Source organism: Haliaeetus albicilla, chromosome 2 (assembly GCF_947461875.1).
Source record: "Haliaeetus albicilla chromosome 2, bHalAlb1.1, whole genome shotgun sequence".
Lineage (NCBI taxonomy): Eukaryota > Metazoa > Chordata > Aves > Accipitriformes > Accipitridae > Haliaeetus > Haliaeetus albicilla.
Genome location: NC_091484.1, coordinates 50,241,734 through 50,262,671, shown reverse-complemented (window position 1 = coordinate 50,262,671; position 20,938 = coordinate 50,241,734). Strand labels below are relative to the sequence as shown.

Sequence of the window (20,938 nt, the reverse complement as noted above, 5' to 3'; positions counted from 1 at the left end):
CTTCCTTTCCAGCCAATCACTTTTCTGGACTGGGAAATATTTACAAAACTTGGACCATAAACATGTAATAGTTTCCAACACAAGTCATCTTGAACCTTTTCTATGCTTCCAATATGACACACAAATGTAGAGATCTGGGTAGGCAAAGAAGAGAACAGCCTCTACAACCTGGTAATAACAATAAACTACTGATGAAAAAGCTCATTTGCTATCATCTAGCCCTCTACCAGTGGTAGTGCAGCTATCTTCAACTATGGGCTGAAACAAACTGAAAATAGGGGCAGATTCCCCTATCCCCAACTCCAGGATGCTCTGATGCAGCAGCCCTGCAGCCCAACAAACATGGCTGCCCTGACCAAGTAAACATGCTCTGAAGCCAGGCTGGAACGCAGATTCAGGAGCTGGGGGCTGGGCTACATACATGTATGTTAGCATCCAGCAAGGCAGTGATTTTTACTATATTAATTGAAGTCTTTATCAGCATACCTTAAGGTCTCCCTGATGGCCATAGCCTAAGTGGATACTGCAAGATATTTGTCAGTGATGGACCTGTTGACCACCAAAAACTGGCCTATAACTTCTATACAACACACCCCCCCCCCAAAAAACCAAACCCCAACAACTATTTCAAATGACAGTAATAATATTGAAATAATAGTTATTTAAATAACTAAAAAAATCAAACATCTCACAGTGAAGAGACGCCACCATTATGGAATCTCAACCTTGCTTATCTGTGTCCACCACAATACATGTGCACTATAATGGGATACTTGCACTCCTCACACAGCACCTCTGACTATACGCAAAATATGTTTCCCTAGAGTTTCATAGGTTCCTAGGGTTCACTGGGCCAGAAGATTTTGCTGGGTTATTACTGAACCTTAAACTCCCCCAAATATTTCCAAATCGCAAAATGTGACTCATTTTCTAACGTGTGTTTTTCAGAAAAACACCTACTGTAACAGAATATTTTTAGCAACCAATATTTATTCCCCCTCTGAAGGGATTTATGCATCTTATACTTAGTAATACAAAAGATTGTTGTTGATGAAATAAACAGGGGGTTTTGCCAGGTTTCCTCAAGCAATATTTATGTGACATTTTCCTACACCTGCTCCTGCCCTCCTGCACCCTTTTAAACTATCCACACCAATCACTAAGAACTCTCCAGTATCAATTTCACAGATTAAAGAACAAGTCTTTTAGCCTTTCTACTAAATGACAACTTTTAGTCCTTCCTGAACTATTTCAGAGCCAGGGACTGAACTAATCCTTGTGAAACTCGGAGCTCACGAAGAGTTACTTTTTCTGCTCTGACTCCCTAAGTCCTCTCTAGAGTCCATGCTTTCCCCAGTCAAGGACCCAGGAGCTTTATGAAAATACGGCCTGCATTCTTGTTTCTACAAGCATCGTTTTGACTTTGGTTAGACCAAATCATACTTTGCCTGCATAAATCCATATTACCAAACAGTCCAGATTATTCGCAGGACTACTCCACTTTGCCACTCTAAGAAACAAGTTATTAACCACAAGATTCATGGGCACTGATTTTGAAACTTAAAGTCAGGCTACTATGTAAAATATAAAATATCAGTGTTTCCTAAAGCAGGAGTGTTTCAACAGAAAATCACAATTCAATAATGAACGCAGTTATTTCTTTTTGCAGTGTGACCATTAACAGTTTTTTAATCCAGTTGATGCATTTTTCTTCATATTTTTATTGCTAATGTGGGATGCTAAGCTTCTATTTGGAATTTCACCAGGGACTTCTTCACATGCCTTATCAAAGCTTGGTTGTTTACTACACTCATCTTTATCAGATAACCTTAAGATACTTTAGGGAGTATACACAACATATATAAAATAAAGAATTAAAGATGAGGTACACAGGAAGTGTCAGTCAATATACTTCAACGGAAAAATATGTCCTATCAAGCAAAAACTTTATTATTATTATTATTATTTATTATTATTATTATTACTACAACTACTACTATAAGCATTCAACTGTTATCCTGTAACACCCTTGGCTTTTTCATGTGTTCAGCTGTGATGGTGGGGGGACACATTAAAAAGATTGAAGATACTTCAGCTTTTGAAGGGGGGGGGGGCCAGGGGAGGGGGCAGGGGTGAGACATCATATTCTGAGTTAATTTGAAGACCGATTTGAAAATGCTTTATGTTTTGGAGAGTTAGCAGTCATTCCTGTGAAGAAGCATGCAGATTTCAGAGATGGGGTAGAAACACAAAAAGAATTAACTCAAACCATTAAGTCTTCAATTTGATAGACTAAAACTGAAAATATTCTCATGTAATTTTTTTTACAGTAGGATTCATGAGGGTCTTAGGAAGAACATACTACAAAGAGCCAGCCAGCGTGGAGGCAGGTGTTTCTAGGACCCACCAGTGCTCAATACATGGCAGTGGTGTGAGCAGCACCCCCGGACCGCAGGGGAACCATGCGCCTTGCTGCAGCCCAGGGCAAGCACTAGCTCCAGGTACACAGTAACCGCTGCCTCCACGCTGTCAAAGAGCAACTCGACTCTGTAAACGCCTAAGGGTACAAAATTAATAATGAAAAAGGACACAAGGAAAAAAAAAATCCACTGTGGAACATTTCAACTACAGTACCTAATACTATGCATGACTAAAAATGGTCACAACTAAGTACTCATTAAATATCTATACATTAAACAAAAGTATACGTACCGACCAGATTTTGGACATGCATGCCATACAATGTAACTTTAATATCATCACAGTGTGTCATAGTTTTAAGAAGAGTGTCCAGCTGAAATAATACCAGTGGAGATGTACATGCAGTTCATTACTCTAGATTAACAATAGCACCCATGTCTTTGTGAATCACTACTGTTAGACTGGAGGTATCTTGCAGTCTTTTACAAGACAAGATTTTGTACACCAGAAATAATATTCTTATAACAGATTTTCAAAACAAGTTTAGTTCCAGTCATGAAGAACCCCTGAGCCAAACTCCAGAAGAGAAATGCAGAAGAAAATAAGTAAACAAGTAAACCTAGCAAAATTGTTAAGTGGGGACAGTGAACCGCATCATTTAAGAGTCATTTAACATCTTAACTAGTAATTATGTTGTAACAGAGGAATCAGTTCAATAAATAAGCTTAGGTAAGCAAGAAATACTTCCAAAATAAAAGACTTTTTTTTTTTTTTTTTTTAAAGAAATGAAGACTTACCTTCTGTGTTTATGAAAAACAGACAAAAACAACATAAAATTTCCCATGAGATAGGGAAGAAATGCACATGAAACATAACAGAGTGAGAAGTGCATCAGTACTGAAAAAAACTGTTTGCACCCTCCCACCAACCCCACTCTCCAAAAGAAAGAGAAAAGCACAACCCTATTTTTCCTAGAGTGGCAAAATAAAATGATTAGAGATTCCATAAAAATAAAAGGATGGCTTTTGGAACGTTTCTGTAATGTATATGGAAGGCTTTGCAATTAGAATTTTAGCCTTATACTCCCTCAGTTTATGGGAGTAATGCTTGTGCTTGATATTAATAATTTCCACTGAGAGACCATATTTTAGCTGATTATTACTAATTTGATCTAGCTATTCTACAAGCAAACATATTCCACAGGGTGATGCTTAAGTTAATGATTTTGGGTTTGTTTTGCCTGGATTCTTTTTATGGAGCAGTGAATAACAAGAAGTTAGTTCAAACAAACAAACACAAAAAAACCCCCCACAACACCCACAATTTAAAAAATCAACAACTGACAATGAATACCCTAAGAAGGACCATCATATTCTTTCAAGCTAGAAGAGTTTGAAGTTTACCAGGTAAAGATTGTCTGGCACCAGAGATATACCTCTTGACCTACTCAAAACAAGAAAAAAACGCTTAGAATTATAATAAAGGTTTAAGAATCACAAGTCATACAATTCCCAGCAGAGACAGTAATTGGAGAACACTGATCAAAGATTTCATTACACCAATTACGCTCCACCTTGTGTGTGAGACTAATTACACAGATGCGATCCTGCCAGCATAAGCATCACTACAACAGCCAAGCACAGACCTTGCTGGCAATTACTTTTCTCACTCCAAGGCGGACCCGGAGCAGCCGCCCTGTGTTCCCAACACTGTCTCCATAAGGGCACACGATGGCAGGGAGTGGAAATAAATTTGTAGACTGGAATGTTAGGTAAGGAATCAGAAAAGAAAAACTTAGAAAAGAGATAGGTTTGAGGAGAAGAGGGAGGAGAAAGACTGTGAGTGATACTGGCATTGGTGCTTCAGGACTGAAACAAGTTGGATCCTACCTAAAATGATCTGATATGAGCTACAAAAGGACAAAGTGTCTTACGCCATCAGAGCGCGCCTTCCAAATCTTCCAGTACCACAATCCAACATTTCAACACTATTTTTAAGCATTGTTTAAACAACATTTAAACTATTATACATTTTCTCCAAACTTCTATTTAATTCATTTAAAACATGCATGAGGTTGTAGTCCCATATACATTTCTTCTAATAGCAAAGCCAGCTTATGCCATTCTTTAAAATGTAAGAAAGCTCCTTTCAAACGTGTATTGAATTCTACACATTTATAACCTTATCACTACGGTTATACTGCTAATTACACTTGAATTTTTCACTTTGTTACTAGATGAAAGCAATTCTAGTGAGTAGCCCAAATATTACACCAGTGGAAAAATTTGAGAAGCCTAGTGTATTGAAGCTGTCCCAGAATGTTGCATACTAGTTAGAAAAATAAAGTCTAGTTCCAAAAGCTTGTAGTTTTGAAAATTAAAGTCTTCAATTACCTAATCACACATTTCTGAACATGTTACACATGCAATTGTTGTTTTGCTCGCTAAACTACACAATGCACTATGTCCTTGGATTCTGTCCTCAATTACATTCAGGATGCTTTGCACAAAGCTGTACAGAGCAATGCAGGACATAACCTGAAGACAAAGCAATTTTCCTGAAAACTGTTTTTCCATAATGGTCTTCCTGATAATGCAGCTGCTAGCCAGGATTTCGATACATTGGGGTTTAACTATATAGGGAAGCTGGGTTAATAATAGGGAAAAAATGTTAAATTATCCTACTCAAGTAAAATGAACAAAAAGAATTCAGAATCTGCAGAACTAAGGAAGGGCCATTTTATTTCACATCCAATTTTAGAAAAAGAACTATTGAAGAAGTGGTATGCAATGCCTTTCCATTCTCAGGAGACAATTCCACAGTTTAATATATCATTAGGTATGGCTTGAATATGTTTTACACTTAGTAAGTATCTGTTACATAACTTTCCTCCACTGTCTTTAATTACCCCATTAAGCAAGTTGGTATTTGCATTTGCGCTTAGAGCAGCTGCACTAGAGCTGCAGGGCACAAGAATATAAAACCAAGACAAAAAATTAATAAAACATTATCTTTTCCATTTAGCAAGTTCCCTTTTTTTAATGGAAACATTTGTATTAGTAGATACTATTTCACTACTGTAAGGTAATCAATCACAAAAATCTTGTATTATTCAAGCTGACTGAACTGCCAGATAGAAGTATCATCACTCACTAACAGCACAACTTGCCCTTAAGCTTTTCTCATTTTACGGTATTTCTGAGGAGTCACTTTGTATCCAAAAGTGTTATTCAAAATATAGAAAGTGGTGCAAATGTAAAGAATCAGAAATTATTCTTGGGCTAAACTTTTTACATAAGAAATAAGTTACAAATTTATTTTACTGTGTTGTATATCATTAACTAATCCAGACACACTTCTGAGAAAACAAAGATGAAGATTTCAATAAATTAACTAAAAAGTCTGCAAGTCATCATACACTTTTAGAAACAACTTCCAAGTTTTCAGCCAGCCCAGATAGCTTACAATACATCCATCAAAGATTGGAAAAACAATTGTTACTTATTACATCAGTATGTTCTCTAAATAGTATGCATACTATAAAGAGTAAGAAACAGAGTAATGAGAAGTACCAATTTATTCATTAAGAGCCATTGGTACTGAAAAGGCAATTCTAGATTGCTGGTTGCTGCATCACTAGCGCCAGGCATGTGGAAGCTCCTTTCCCTATGGGATCAGCTATCATGCATTAGAAGACTGAGATCTTACTTATACAGATGAAAGAAGCAAAGTATCAGTTTTGATTTTGCCCATTCCCTTGACTTCCGAAGTCCGATTTTTGTAGTTTTTATAAAAAGTCCTATTTATGTAAATGTATTACCCATTAAAATCTCACTATAATACTTTCTTATATCTGGCAGGAACAACCCTATACCAGGCTTTTTGCCATCCTCATTAAGACTTTCCTCCTTTTAGTGAAAATTATTCCAACTGAGATCTTTTCCAACCATCTCTATTTTTCATTTTGGAGCAAAGACAAGGTTCCTATCAAAAATAGAAAAATCACAATTTTAGAAGCATCAGAAGCATATCACAGCACGGACTAATGGTCTATAGCAAAAATTTGGTGCCAAAATTCAGGTATTAACTCACTGTTTACAGTACTTAACATCCTAAAAGTTCCCCTTTTACCCAAAGTAGCTGTGTATATAGGGGAAAAGTTCTTAAGGGATGCAAGAGTAGCATACAATTAGCACACATATTAGAGTAGCTGTATACCTTTCATCATGCTTATGGTTTTCTGCATGAGCTTTTTATGTCACCACAGTATAGGCCTAAGATACATTTTTTTAAGTGTTTAAAACACTGTGCTAAAATAAATTTTACTAGTATACCACTTTTCATGAGCTGTTTAATTGCACTGCTCATGAAGGTTTGTGAGGACAAAGGAAATGTGACTCAGCTCAAGCAGCATGTTTATGCACACCCACATAAAATACAGAGTAAAGATTCAGCGGAACTGCATATCACATACATGTAACACCAATAAGAAGGAAATTAAATTATCATGCAACTTTATAAGCCTAAATCTGACTTTCCATTTCAGTTCAATAACCGATTTAGCAATATCAAAGAGTTTGGGCACAGCAGCTAATTCCTCCCAGTTGGCTGAGAAATATTTCTTCCTTTCTTTCTGAAAAATTAAACAGTTAATTCCCATGAAGAGGCACATGCCAGTGGTTAATTAGGGAACGTTTTACAAGAAGAACTAAAAATTGTCAACAGCACAGCAGGCAAATATTGATATTTTTACAAGCACAGACATGCCACAGTTTAATTTCTGGTTCCAGAGCTCTTGCGGGCAGGCAGCTGCCACCCAGGCAAGTTGAGAACCTCAACACTTACTGCAAATCCCAGCTTTCTAATACTTATTCAAACTGGCAAGAAACGTCACTTTCAAATATTTGACAGCCTAGCCATCCATTAAATGCATCTCATAGAGATGTCCATGGATCACTATATAGTTCTTCCTTCCAGCTACTGAAAAATAATGTGATGCATGGGAAGCTGGGAGGGCTCCCAGGTCCCATGATGCCTGACAGGCAGGGGTAAAGCAGGAATAGAAGTCAGTAGGGTGAAGACACAGGACTGATGGGACAAGGCCAGTAACAGATTACACTGATTAATGGGTAGATACGAGATACTCTTCTTCACTGAGAAGCCGGAGAGCAGGGTTAGCTGCTGGGCAGGTAGCAAACAAATATTTGCAGTGAGAATTGATGCAGCCTGTTGCCAAAAGTCATGCCACTCAAATCTGTGCAAGGGCAACACAAACTGCTACAGGCTCACAGGGAATAAATAAGAGAAACTGGAAAAAAAAATTTTAAAAAAAAGGCAAAAGCAAAATAAAGCAATACAACAATAAAACCCTTTCTTCTCCTTTCCCAGAAATCCTACAAACTTTAAGTAAAATCTTATTTTCGCTCTAAACTTGAAGTTCTAATGCCAGCTGGGGCAGATGTGATTCAGTAATGCTGTCTTCCTGAAGTGGAAGATGGAGCTACAACCACTGCAGTGGGTATAGGCATATACATTCAATTATAGGGGCAATTAGAGAGGATAAAAAGCAGATTAGGTCCTCCCTTCAGAATACATACTCTGCCAGAGGAGCCAAGGCCAGTGAAGAAGTAGTAGGGGTTAATTACCAACTGGAACCCAAATGCTTTCTTTATGACAGTTCAAAATGTAAATCTGTTTAAGTGACATAATTTTAACCAAGCACTGACACACATGTATTAACAGGAATGTCCAGCTCTTCCAGTCATTTTTAAATTTTTCTTTGGGTGGTCTGAGAAAACATTGCTTTTCCTTTCATTTACACACCACTACCCACCCACAGGATAAAAACAAGCAAAAAAACCTCACAGTGTCAAAGACCAAATTTTTACCATAACCACATTCAAAGAGTGTCATAAGTCTGGTACTGATCATACTTTACTTAAGGCATTGTGCTCTGCAGCACAATGAAAAAATGAAATCTTTCATAACATAGGAAAACTGTACGTGCTATGGTCACTGCAAAATATGTCCAAATAATTTTGGGAAAAAAGGTCACCTTCAGCAAAGACTGCTTCAGCTTTTAAGGGCTACAGCACTTATTCACATTGTTATGGCCTTAGTTCAAGAAGCCAAAAATGTCTAAGAGCCAGCCACCATGCAGCCTCTGTCGGTCAGAGCTGGGAGCGGTGCACAACACCTGAGGCAGCCAGGTGCCCACCAGGCCTCTCTCCTTGTGTTCCCTTCATTGTAAGAGATCAGCTGAGGGTAGGTGTATCAGTGAATGATCCAGAACTTTATCTCATTAACCAAAAACTGTTTCCTTTCTGATTTTTTTAAACTCACATTTACATTTGTCAAATGTTCAGATGATGTTTTCAAGCTCCGTATGTCCATCAAGATGATATTTTTATGAAGTTTTAGCTAAATCTGATCAGCCAATTAGGTTCAGCAAAAATTCATTGGTTTAGTAATTTAAGACAGAGACTCTGAATGCTGGATTTTGTACCCTTACTGTCATTTCAAACCTATATCCAAGAATGTTTACTTAACATGTAGAAATTTAATTAGATAAAGCAAAATGAGTTGTTGGAGAACTTAGGAAGAAATGTTTTCTAACTACCCCAACAACAGGTTTGCATAAAAACCAAACACAACATTCTCGTGTTTATTCAGCTGGTAAAGTTTTGGCTTTATACTTCATATGCTGTTACATTGCCAGGGATTGCGTAAAATAACAACACCGCTTATTCAACATAGTTCTTTTAACACATTTGTCACCATGTCTTCTCTCTTACTCAGTTGAACTGTTAATACGGACTAATCAAAATACCTTTGAACATCCATTAATACTGTCCAGTTAATCATCTATTGAGTTTAGAACCAATGTCAAGCTCATTTTATACTCTCCATGTTCTGCTGGCATAAATCTTTTAAACGATTTCTTTTTTTACCACTGAACAGGTCAAAAATAAATGGTTCCTCTTGTTATTGAAGATTTCTGGGGTAAGGGAGAGAAACGGCCAACACTTATTTGCTGAAACCATTAATGACTTTCATTAATAACCAAGGAAAAATTGTTAGAACCAGAATAGATAATGCGGAGTTCAGCATTTCAAAATGTAAGCACTTAACAGAGAACATAATGTTTCTCTGTTAAAAAAGCTAAACTTTTAAGTTGCAATTAAAAATACATACATTCCACTGCACATTATCTTGAAAACAGCATTTTTTAAGTAGTAAAATGGAAAAGGAGATGCAACCTTCTGTCCTCTCCCAGTCCATAGCTGAATTTAGAATTCCCAACACAGATGGTAAAGAATATAAAATGCAGGGAAGGTCCTCTGCGGCTGATATTCACCTGTCTCTTTTCAGCACCGCCAAACTCTCACTTCCTCAATTAATAACTGCCAGAATCAGGAAAATAACATCCCTCTACTGCTACTATTATTTCATTCGACCTTGATATCATGAACAAGAATGTAATTAAGATAATGAACCAATTATTTTTATAGAGTATAGCAATAAAAAAGACTACTACTCCCTCCCTTTTCTCATTATAATACCTGAACATTCTAGTTTTATTTCATCCTCAATTGCTTGCATGCAATCATTATCATTAACATTTTACTTAGTTTTTATTTCTTATTTCTAAAATAAATAAAAAAAATAAAAACAGTGGCATTTTAGAATATTCATAACAGCATCCAAGATGTATGATTTATGTAGGACAATAAACAAATATGTTGATGAATGACAGTTCATCTGTCTGTTAGGACAACTAACTGTCAATAATGCAACAGCTACACCATCATATGCACTGCATATTTTATATAGTTTATGTAAAGACAGTGCTAAGGGAGGTTGAGAGAATTTAAATTTTTTTTTAGTAGTTTGTAGACAATCTAGCCATACCTGCCTTCCAAGGGACTTTTTATCCCATAGTTCTTGTAGTTTTCATAGAATTTCATCCAATAATTGTTATATTAAACCAAATAATTTGGAAAAAAATTAATTGTTAGCACCCTTCTGATTATGAAAATGAAGTGTCCAAGTTATGGTGAGATCTGTCACATACAGTGGAAAAGCAAATCAATTAGAAGTATGTAAAAGTGACTTGAATAGGTTTTCACTCACTGAAACAATTAATACAAAACTGTTACCCTAGTCAGACTACTGACTCTAATAAAATAATGGGTGCATAAAAAAACTCCTGGCTTTGTCCCCAAAGATCACAAATTGACAAAAAAAATACGCTATTTTAGAGAAAAGAATCGTTCTTCTCCCGGTCAGAAACTAATCTTTCCAACTTTGATCATTGTAGGATTTATGCTCAAACTATCTATACACATATATTACAGAAGAAAAGAACATTCTTCTGCTACCATGATTACTTTTTTAGTCAAAGCTAAGTTACTCAAAGATAGATTCACTTATGATGAACTATACAGTTTCACAATCAATTTTTTACTTGAGAGACAACCTAAGCGCACAATAATAAGTTAGCTATTATTGCCTAGAGACAGCTTTCTTTACTTAGACGTATTTATAACTGGAACAAAAATATAAACCTGAAACTCTCTATATTTAATTTAGACAAACTGCAGTTTACTGTTATCCACATAAGAATCACATCTGCTTTCTTAGTCCACTTGTAGGACTGCGTTATTCAGATTGTAGCTCTATCTGTAAACCATGTCTCAGTTAAGCAAAGATAATTGCTACTGATTTAAAACAAGTTTAAAATTTTCTGTAAGAAGTATCAAAGAGTTGATAGGAAAGAGACAAACTAATATTCTACATGGAATTACTCCATGTCTAAAAAGTCGTTAAGTAGTAGAAACTAAACACACCTTCATTCTCCACTGCTAGCGAGGGACTTCACAACCATCATGATTCCACAGCATGCTAAAGTAATACCACGGGGACAGGCAACTTCTGTGCAGCAAATTCAGAAGAAACCTGTAAATAAGCCGATAAAAAGTCAGAAGGCAAAAACTAAACAAATCACCCATATGAGTTCCCCCAGTGATTCACTAAGGAGAGGGTACTGGCGGACAGTCTGTTGTGATGATCTAAACTACATACAACCAATAGTAAGTTCAGCATTAATATCTCTGTATGTTCAAGAACATACAGTGATAAGCATATTTTAATGGCTCCCCCCATTTCAAAGCTTACTGTCCCCCACATGCCCCTGGATGTTTTCTAATTTCCCTGAATAGCCCTATATTTAATTCTCCATTGCATAATCATGTCTGGAAGGTCATTCCACACATTTTTTGTTTCTGTGAAAAATTGCTGCCAGGCATCTGTTTTGAACCTTTTCTCCTCCCATTCTCTTTTCCATTTATGCCATCTGATCACATTACATATATCCATCTCAAAGTTCTAATTTAAGAGGACATTCCTCTGAATCATGGCTTAGTCTTGCCTGTACTTTTCCAAATATATTGAAAGAGATTTTTATTTTCAGTCTGAAGCTATTTAAAAAAAAAAAAAAATTTAAACACAATCTGTTAACTGTCAGCCATTACTACCCTAAATGATTAAGATTAAATCTTTACAGAGGCTTATTAAAATCAAAGAAGTCCAACTTTTTGACAAATTAATTAGCCCAGGCAAACAATTGATATAAACGTAATCCAATATACTAGTAAAGCACATTGGCACTAAGTAAGGAACAGGACAGGCAGAATGATTCTGCATTTATACAATCACACCTCCAAGTTTCTTTAGCTGGGAGAAACACGCCAGCTAAACAGAAAAAAAATCATAACTGCTAGCCATTCTCTTCTGCTCCATTTGCTCTATGTCCCAATTCCTTTTCTGGAGTTCAGGAAAATCCTCAGCCTTATTGCTAATGTAACCTCCTCCTTCTGTTTTATGAAGGACACAGAAGAGCAGAACAAGTTGAATATAAGAGGATGGACCACAATAAGGACCACTTTTTCTTTGGTTGCATCCATGTTTGCCTACACTGAGAAACTTCTAGGATTATACCTAATCTCACCTGAGATCTTCCTACCCTTTTTAGCTTGTACTATTAAAAAAACAAGAAAGAGATAAATCAGGGTCAGAAAACTTACATGTAGTCAAAACTTCATGCAAAGAAGTTTTCATGTAATCTAGATCTTACTCTACAAAGTGTTCCTCTCCACATTTAAGCTGTAACATTATATTGTCTTTACTACATGTTTTATATTGACTACTGTAAAAGAACTGCAGTAACAAGACACAATTGTCCTTTGCACCTTTACTGGATAAGACTATTTTATTTGAAAATCCACATTCCAAAATAATTTTATTTTTTTCTTCATGAGGAAAGTGTAAAATAAGGAGTTGTCTGGTATTACCAGAAAGCAATACTGATCTGTATATTAGTATGCCACCACTGCCCAAGCTGGGGACTTGGAGCAAGAAGCCCTTTGGAAAACAGAGTGAAATACCCTTTTTTGGTTTATTTTACTTTATTGGCAACATAAGTTAGGTACCTCCATTCAGCAGTAAATCTCTCTCAGTAATACAAGGAAGTGGAAATTGATCTTCCTGGGCTTTTAGGCTTCTTTGAACTAACACATTGTACTGGTTTTGGCTGGGATAGAGCTAATTTTCTTCATAGTAGCTGGTATGGGGCTATGGTTCGGATCTGAGATGACAACAATGTTGATAACACAGGGATGTTTTAGCTATTGCTGAGCAGTGCTCACACAGCATCAAGGCCTTTTCTGCTTCTCACCCCACCCCACCGGCGAGCGGGCTGGGGGGGGCACAAGAAACTGGGAGGGGACACAGCCAGGACAGCTGACCCCAACTGACCAAAAGGATACCCCAGACCATAAATCATCGCGCTCAGCAATAAAAGCCGGGGGAAGAAGAAGAGGAAGGGAAGACTCTTGGAGTGACGGAGTTTGTCTTTTCAAGTAACCATTATGCACGATGGAGCCCTGCTCTCCTGGAGATGGCTGAACACCTGCCTGCCGATAGGGAGTAGTGAATGAATTCCTTATTTTCCTTTGCTTGTATGCGCAGCTTTTGCTTTACCTATTAAACTGTCCTTATCTCAATGCATAAGTTTTCTAACTTTTGCCCTTCTGATTCTCTCCCTTCCCAGGGGCAGTAAGCGAGCAGCGGCCCACCAGGTTAAACCAAGACACACCTTTACTCTAATTCAGAGAATTTTAGACCAAACTCTGTGGGCAGTTAGGAACTCTAATATGCAGATATTCAGATGAGGCAATAGGGGGGAAATCTCATCCACACGTCAATGTTTATTTTTTGTCCACATACATGACAGCCATTTAAAGTACACACCCAAAGCATTTCACATGAGCACCACAAAACAGCTGATGATATACAAACAGGTTAATTTGAGTAATGCACACAGCAGAATGGTCAGAAGCAACAAATTTCTTTTTGGTTGAACCTCTGAACTGTTTAAAATGAAGCCAATTTCAGCCAATGTTGATAAAGCAAGTTTATCATGAGGCTGATATTTCACATTCAGCTTTCAGCTTAAAGCAAATTTCTATAGCCTAAAGAATGGAATTATGATAAAATGCTGACAAGCCCTTACAATACAAAATAATTTCTGCTAGAGGGTGGATTGCCTATTCTTGACATTACAAAATAAATGAATATACATTTAAGGAATGAGATACAGTTCACATTCAGTAACTGTAACTCTCTATGGCTTTTTCTGTGTGATAGGTGAGAAATAAATATCAACAAGACAAAGTTCAGATTCTTCTCCCTTCCTAAGTTCAAAGTTGAAATGCTTCAGACTTCAGTCCTAAGGCCAATTAGGTCTATCAAGCCTCACATGACGGCACTATTTAAATAAGAGAAGTATCCTTTGCAAAACCAGGAAGACACGTGTTCCTGTGACTCAATTCCAACCCTTATGACTTAAGTGCAGCTCCAATGATATAATGCAACAGACAGTTGATGTAGGTGTTCTCCATCCTCCTGCCACGTAACTGAGTTTAAGTTTTTTTAAAAAAACAAAACTAGTTCTGAGCCTTCCACTAATAAATAGTGGTGCCACAAATAGCATTCATAAGAAACACATACGCAGTGAAGGGCTGTCATTTGCTGCCATTTACCACAAGAGTCTGACACAGATTGCACAAGGAAACATCATGACACCAATCCAGCACCCAAAACTTATAATCAAGAATATGAATCCTGTTATTTGACTTGCAAACAGAAACATGACTATTAAAATTAGAATGCCAGAATTATCTCAGTTTACTATTCTAATACATAGGACACCATGAGTGAAAACAAATATTTTAAAGACAGACATAAACAACAGATGATTTTCTGATCAGTGTAGTAATTTCAGTTACTAAAAGATATAAACCCAGGAAATGGGGAATCTTCCTCAAACTTTTTTAAAGTAGCCTTGATGTGATGACCTCTTGTTCGCCAGAGGATACATTTTTCTCATTCCTTGGCAAAATGTACAGCTTAGCTTAAGTAGAGGTGTCTTTTTTGTTTTAGTTGTGCTCGCTACCTTTGTGATCGTTTCATATGAAATTCCCTGTAAACTACGAAAATAATTCATTATGCTATTTTGCTGACAGCTGATAGACTGTAAAAATACCACTATTTTCACTGGTTTTGATTTGCTCTTTTTTTTTGATCATCATTTGATAAACCTCATTTTCAATAAGAAGATAGTCTTTCAACGTTTGTTTGATTCGTATCTGCTCATTTCCAAAACAAATGGTCACTGCTAGGTAGTTCTTTTCCGTACAGGTTTTTTTTTTTCCCCATATACATTTCAGTTTTCAAAAGATTTATTTTCATAATACCTCATTCAATCACAACTGTTATACCAATAATACTATGAATGGCACATTTTTGCATTCTGTAATTTCTATGTAGATCCATTAAATAGTCCTAGATTATAATATCTAGTACTTTCACCTTCTGTAGAGTTGAACTGTATGAATACATAAAGTTCATGCAATTCATTTTCAGATAACTAGCCCCTCTTGACAGAAATTATAATTTTCTAATGTAAAATATGAGCAGAGCATGCACACACACACAGAGTATTTTTGATAGCTCACTTTTTCCTTTTCCTCTTTTGGGTGTAACAGAGTTGGAAATTTTTTCATTACACTTGAGAGTACTATGTGAGATGTTTCCAAGCCTTTGGAAACCTGATTGGTAACACGCACCACATAATTAAAAAAATAAATCGATAGAACATAAAAAGGTATATACAATACACCTTACAAGCTCATTGGAAGAATCATTTATGCAATTAAACCCAAACCAAATTATCAAGTCAGATCTTAAACTACTAATTTTGCATATGTAATCCTGTCTTGAAATTATGTGTCTCAGATGTTAGTAGTCTAATACCACTTTGGATCTTTTCTCTCCTTATTATGTCTTTTCTGACATCTACATGTATCTAATAGTCCCATCTGCAAATACACTTTTTATCATAACACAGGATGAAGGAGTATTTTTACAACTGTACATTTTGTAAGCCACAGATATATCAGAACAGATAATAATAATCTCAGAGATACCAATTTTACAAGGAGGTTTACATTAAATAAATGAATTTAAATCACAGAATTCCCACCATAGCTATAAACACTTCGCACTGGAAGGGTTTCTTTAGATTTATTTACACAGTTTGTGACTCCGTGGGCCCAAGCAGGCTTTTATATGGACATAACTGCTGCCATATCTAAGCATCTTTAAATGACATTAAAATGAAAAATAATACAAATTTTTAAAAATCCATTATGAAATATTCTCTTTTGTAGAGATACCAGTTCATCTTAACAGAGAGGAATAACAACAGGCAGCAGGACAGATGGGAGAAGGTGTTAGGTGAATGACTAAAAAAGGTCATATAAAGTGAAGGCTGTGTTACAAGTATTGCAAGGTGCTGATGCAACCACTGGAAGTAAACTCAAAGGAAGAAGTGAGGTTTGTCTGTGATCCATGTTCTTCACATGGGGAGGGGATGGGGATTTTTATTTCTAACCTTCATAGTGATATTATTTCACTCCTGCCACTATGCAGAGAATTTCCATTTCTATCATTTACAGCACACGTGCCCTTTGCCTACTTGTTTAAAGAAAATGAGTAAAATACTTCCCCCATATGAAAATGAGATCTGCCATCTTTTTTATTATTTGGAGGCATTTATAGCTGGCAGAGTGGCAAACAGTGAGTGACACCAGTGTGAACATTTACAATCACCATCCCAATTACTTTAAGGGTCAACATACATAAAGGAAAAGGGCAATCATCCAACTTCTGCTCCAGCATTTACACAGAACATTTTATTGCAACTCTCCTTTTCCTCTGCCTTTGCTATACTTAACTACAATGAAGATATGAAATATTTAATTCTCATGCCTTTTCATTTCTTCACATCATTACAATTCCAGATCACTATCTAGTCTGCTTTGTATCTGGTTTTGATGCTACTAAATGCCTGGCTTCTGGAAAGAGCAAAATAGTTCCCATGGGACTTTACCTAATGATACTTTCTATTATAATTCGGGGATTGACACAAATGGAAAAAATCTTGGAGATTGTCCTCTGTAAAATACCACTCATTGCACTGCAATTTGAATGTAATTTGGAATTCACCAAGGACTTGGTCCATAATTTGTATTTGCCAAATATATGTTAATTAATTCTAATGACATTAAAATAATCTCCCATTTTGGTGCTATCATATGGCAAACAAATTAATAACAAGCAATTCATTCTTACTAGATTTTATTTCATAGTACTTATAAAAGAATCTTACATGATTAAATTTCACAATATTATTCCACAAGAAGAAAAGATCAAAACAAACTCTTCTATAGACCATGAAACTTAGTCACTTGAACTCACTAAAAAAAAATAAATAAATTCATTTTCAAATATAGAGTCATGTTCTCAATAATATCTAAAACAAATTTGCATTAAGATATGGTTATTAGTACATATAGTACCATTTCTCAATTTATATTTGGATCCCATTTCCTTCTAGATTCAAGGGATTCAACAGATCACTAATTAACATTACCTACATTTATTTTTATGTTACTTTATCTTTTTAAGATCTAACTAAAGAGATAATGAAGGGTTAAATGTTGACATGTGGCTATACTTAGCATTAATTAGGTATGTGTATGCATACACACAGATACAGCTTAATGAAGCAGTCTCCTAACAATATTGTTATCAGACCAAGTGCAAGCTCTGTTATCATAGAGCCATTAGCAGATTGCTGCAAATTTATAATCTCAAAGGATGTTTAAAAGTTAATAACACGCTACAGTTGTGTCCATGTCCCAAAAGTCCCGGTGCACTTTGTTCAATTCACGATAGCACTTTAAAACCAAAACAGTCACTACAAATTATCCTTAAATTGAGCATTACCCTTCTGAGCGCTTACTTCAACGAGCCCTCCATATCATTCAGAAGAAAAATCCACTAAATTTTTATTGTCACTTTTCTTAGTTGTTTGAGTGACATCTGTGTGTAGAAGGCTTAATGGTTTTCCTGTGCACTGAACTGAAAGTATAAAACCTATGTAAACCTGGAAAACATATGCTCATTAAGTGCTAAACTAAAATATTCCAATTCACTATGCTCTGTAAACTGAGAGTAGGCTTTTTAAACAATGTACAGGGATTTAACTACAGAATTCATTAAAGTGACTGCAAGTCATACAGCTAAAATCTACTGCCATAGAAAAAGTTATCTTTAGAACACATCTAATAAAATTTAAGTACGAGCTGTGGTACATGAATATTTCAAATAGTCATCGGAGACAAAAATTGTTGTGAGGCTGCAGCATAAAGCTGAAGGAAAAACACAGCTTTATGATGCCTGTGTCCAGCAATCATGGTAATATATTATACACATCTTAAAAGACAGAACATCAGTAATTAGACACTTATATTTCATTTATTTTGACTACCTAAACTGTCTCTAAAGTGCCTATCCACATTTGCATTTTAATGAATAATAATTGATATTTATTCAGCACATTCTATTTGCATCTCAGAGGTTCATTTACAGATTAATATTTCTTATTACCTAAAACAAACTGTTCATAGATATTCAGATGTTGGAATTGCTCGCAAGCAAGCAAGACACTGTGGATAGCATTATAATTTTGTCAACCTGTTGGCCTCAGCTTTAGCTTTTGCATTGCAGGTGGTTGGTGATGCTTGGACTTTAGGAAGTTGCACTGCAGTTCCAGGGAGATGAAGAATTAAAGAGACTGCTCACTGAGATGCCTAAAGGAAGATTTCAATTTATGCCACTCTTGCCAAAGTAAGTTGTAAATCACCCAGGAGAAATGAGTAGTAATCACTGCTTTCCACAATGACACTGATAGTAAAGAAAATATTGGAGTTTATTACGATCAAAAAGAAAAAAAAAAATTACATCAGATACCTAGGCTTATATAAGTTTATGAACCAGACTGACCAGGATATATTGTCCCTTAACCATGCAAGTCCACCTAAGAGCAGTAAAAAAGTTCAGCATTAATTCCAGAAAGTGCTTCCCACATGGGTTAGTTTATTTGATTTCTGATTTTGACAGTTACAATTAAGCAGTCACTCCAGTGATTTCCTTACTTTGTTTGGCATTCTTTACAACAAAAAAAATTAATAAAAACCAAACTTTACCGCTATAGTAAATATGATTACATATTTTACAGCTGTGGATATCCACAATATAAAGAAACAAACCTACACAAGTACAAAAATGACATTTGGATTTCATATTCATGACTGGTTCTCTGGCAGATCAGGTTTAAATGTCAAGCTTCTGTGAAGAGATTCCCCCCCGACATTAATCTCTCTCACCCATACATTCTTCTCAGGAAATTTATATTCCAGCATCTTAGAAAGTACTTTGTATTCTTTTCTTATATATCTCCCTATTTCCTGGGATAATGCCGAACCTAATCTTAACCAAGCACTCGTGCAATGGGCGGCCTTAAATTTCAAAACTGTCAAGTGAAGGCTGTGCTCTCTGAACACTACTGTCTTCATATTAACCTTTTATCATACACAGAATCTATCTAAAAATAGACATAAGGTAGATACCTAAACTAGCCTCCTAGGCAATGCAGCTTAAGGATGAAGTCACTCACTCTCCAAGCAGATATCTAGAATAAATGAAACACACCCTTAAAGTGCTTCTTTGTCTCCTCCAGCTGTAAGTGGAGCTTATGCTGCCTAACTCTGCTATACACACTGACACTGTAGATAATGAAAACAGATCTCTCCTTATGAAAGACAGTAACAAACATAAATTTTGAAAGAATTAGCAATATTTAGATACACATTTTGCAAAGGCATTCTGCCTTAAGAAGGCTGCAGGTAGGAGACAGCACCTTAACACCTAAGGCCAAAAACAATCTAATCAAGAAAGGCATTACAAATATTTTTAAGAAACTTGAGGAGAATGAGGAAGAGCATTACCATATGATGTCCAGTAGTGTAATCTCTGGGAATAAGGATCATCCAAAAAGAAAGCTACAATCAAGCCATCTTATCCCTGGTTAGAGAAAACAAAGTTTCTCAAACAGCCTGGTCTAGCAATTTCCTTTAAATATAGGAACAGAGAAAAAGCATAGCTCTCAGAAGATTTTGGGTCATGCTGACCAAACTCAAAAGCTAGGTAAGATGCTGGAGCTGATAAGGAGATTCATTACTGTTCAGTATAATGTTAAAACAACTTGTTCTATATTTTTGTAACTTGGCTCTATTATTACAAATCTAGGTTTTTAAATAAACAGTCTTGTACCCAAATATCTTGTCTAGTGATGATCCTGATACATCATTCCATCAGACAAAGCAAGACTCAAGGAAGGACCATCAGTGCCCACCACCAAAGAGGTGCTGTAGAGCTCCCACCCAGAGTTGCCCACCTGACAATCCACTCTACTATACCAAAGGCAAACAAGAAGAGCTACTATGCTGGGGCTAACTTGGTAAGTGTAAGCCTATAGCATTTTGGCAAGAAGCAACACACAGGGAAGAGAGCCTACATCAGTCCCTTTTTCACTTGCTTATGGTTTATTTGTTATTGTCTGCAAGCTGATAAGTTTTGCTGGAACCTTAACTGTTACATTTCTTGCTATTTTCCAAACTCAACATTTAGTCCTATGAAGAAGCTGAAAACCAAAGAGTTACCAACTTAAAAATTTTTGTGATGTTTAAGCATAACTGTGTTAGCAACCTCTGTTTACCAAAATAATTTTTGTGAAGTAAAAAGATAAGGGAAAGAATTTCCATTGCAGCACAGCACTCTTAAAAATTGTAGGCTATTAACAATGTTAATAACTTTCCCATCTAATTATTTTAAATTAAGTGAGGAAATAAGTGAAGATAGGTCCATAGTGTTTAAAATATTTCAAATCACATAGCTGATGATGAAAGAGAGATAAAAGAAATAAGATCAGAGTACATAGAGGATTTAAAGAAAGCATATAACCACTGCATAGCATGAGAGGGTGTCTGGT

The 20,938-nt window shown here is 36.1% G+C and overlaps 1 protein-coding gene across 1 annotated transcript in view; it reads right to left on the bottom strand.

The window, feature by feature from the left end:
• THSD7A (thrombospondin type 1 domain containing 7A) overlaps positions 1-20,938 on the bottom strand; it is a 300,060-nt gene that overhangs the window by 241,743 nt on the left and 37,379 nt on the right. Inside the window, exon 2 of the mRNA XM_069774348.1 lies at positions 11,271-11,379. The gene's annotated coding sequence lies outside the window, so the exon portion shown is untranslated. The remainder of the gene's footprint in view (positions 1-11,270; positions 11,380-20,938) is intronic.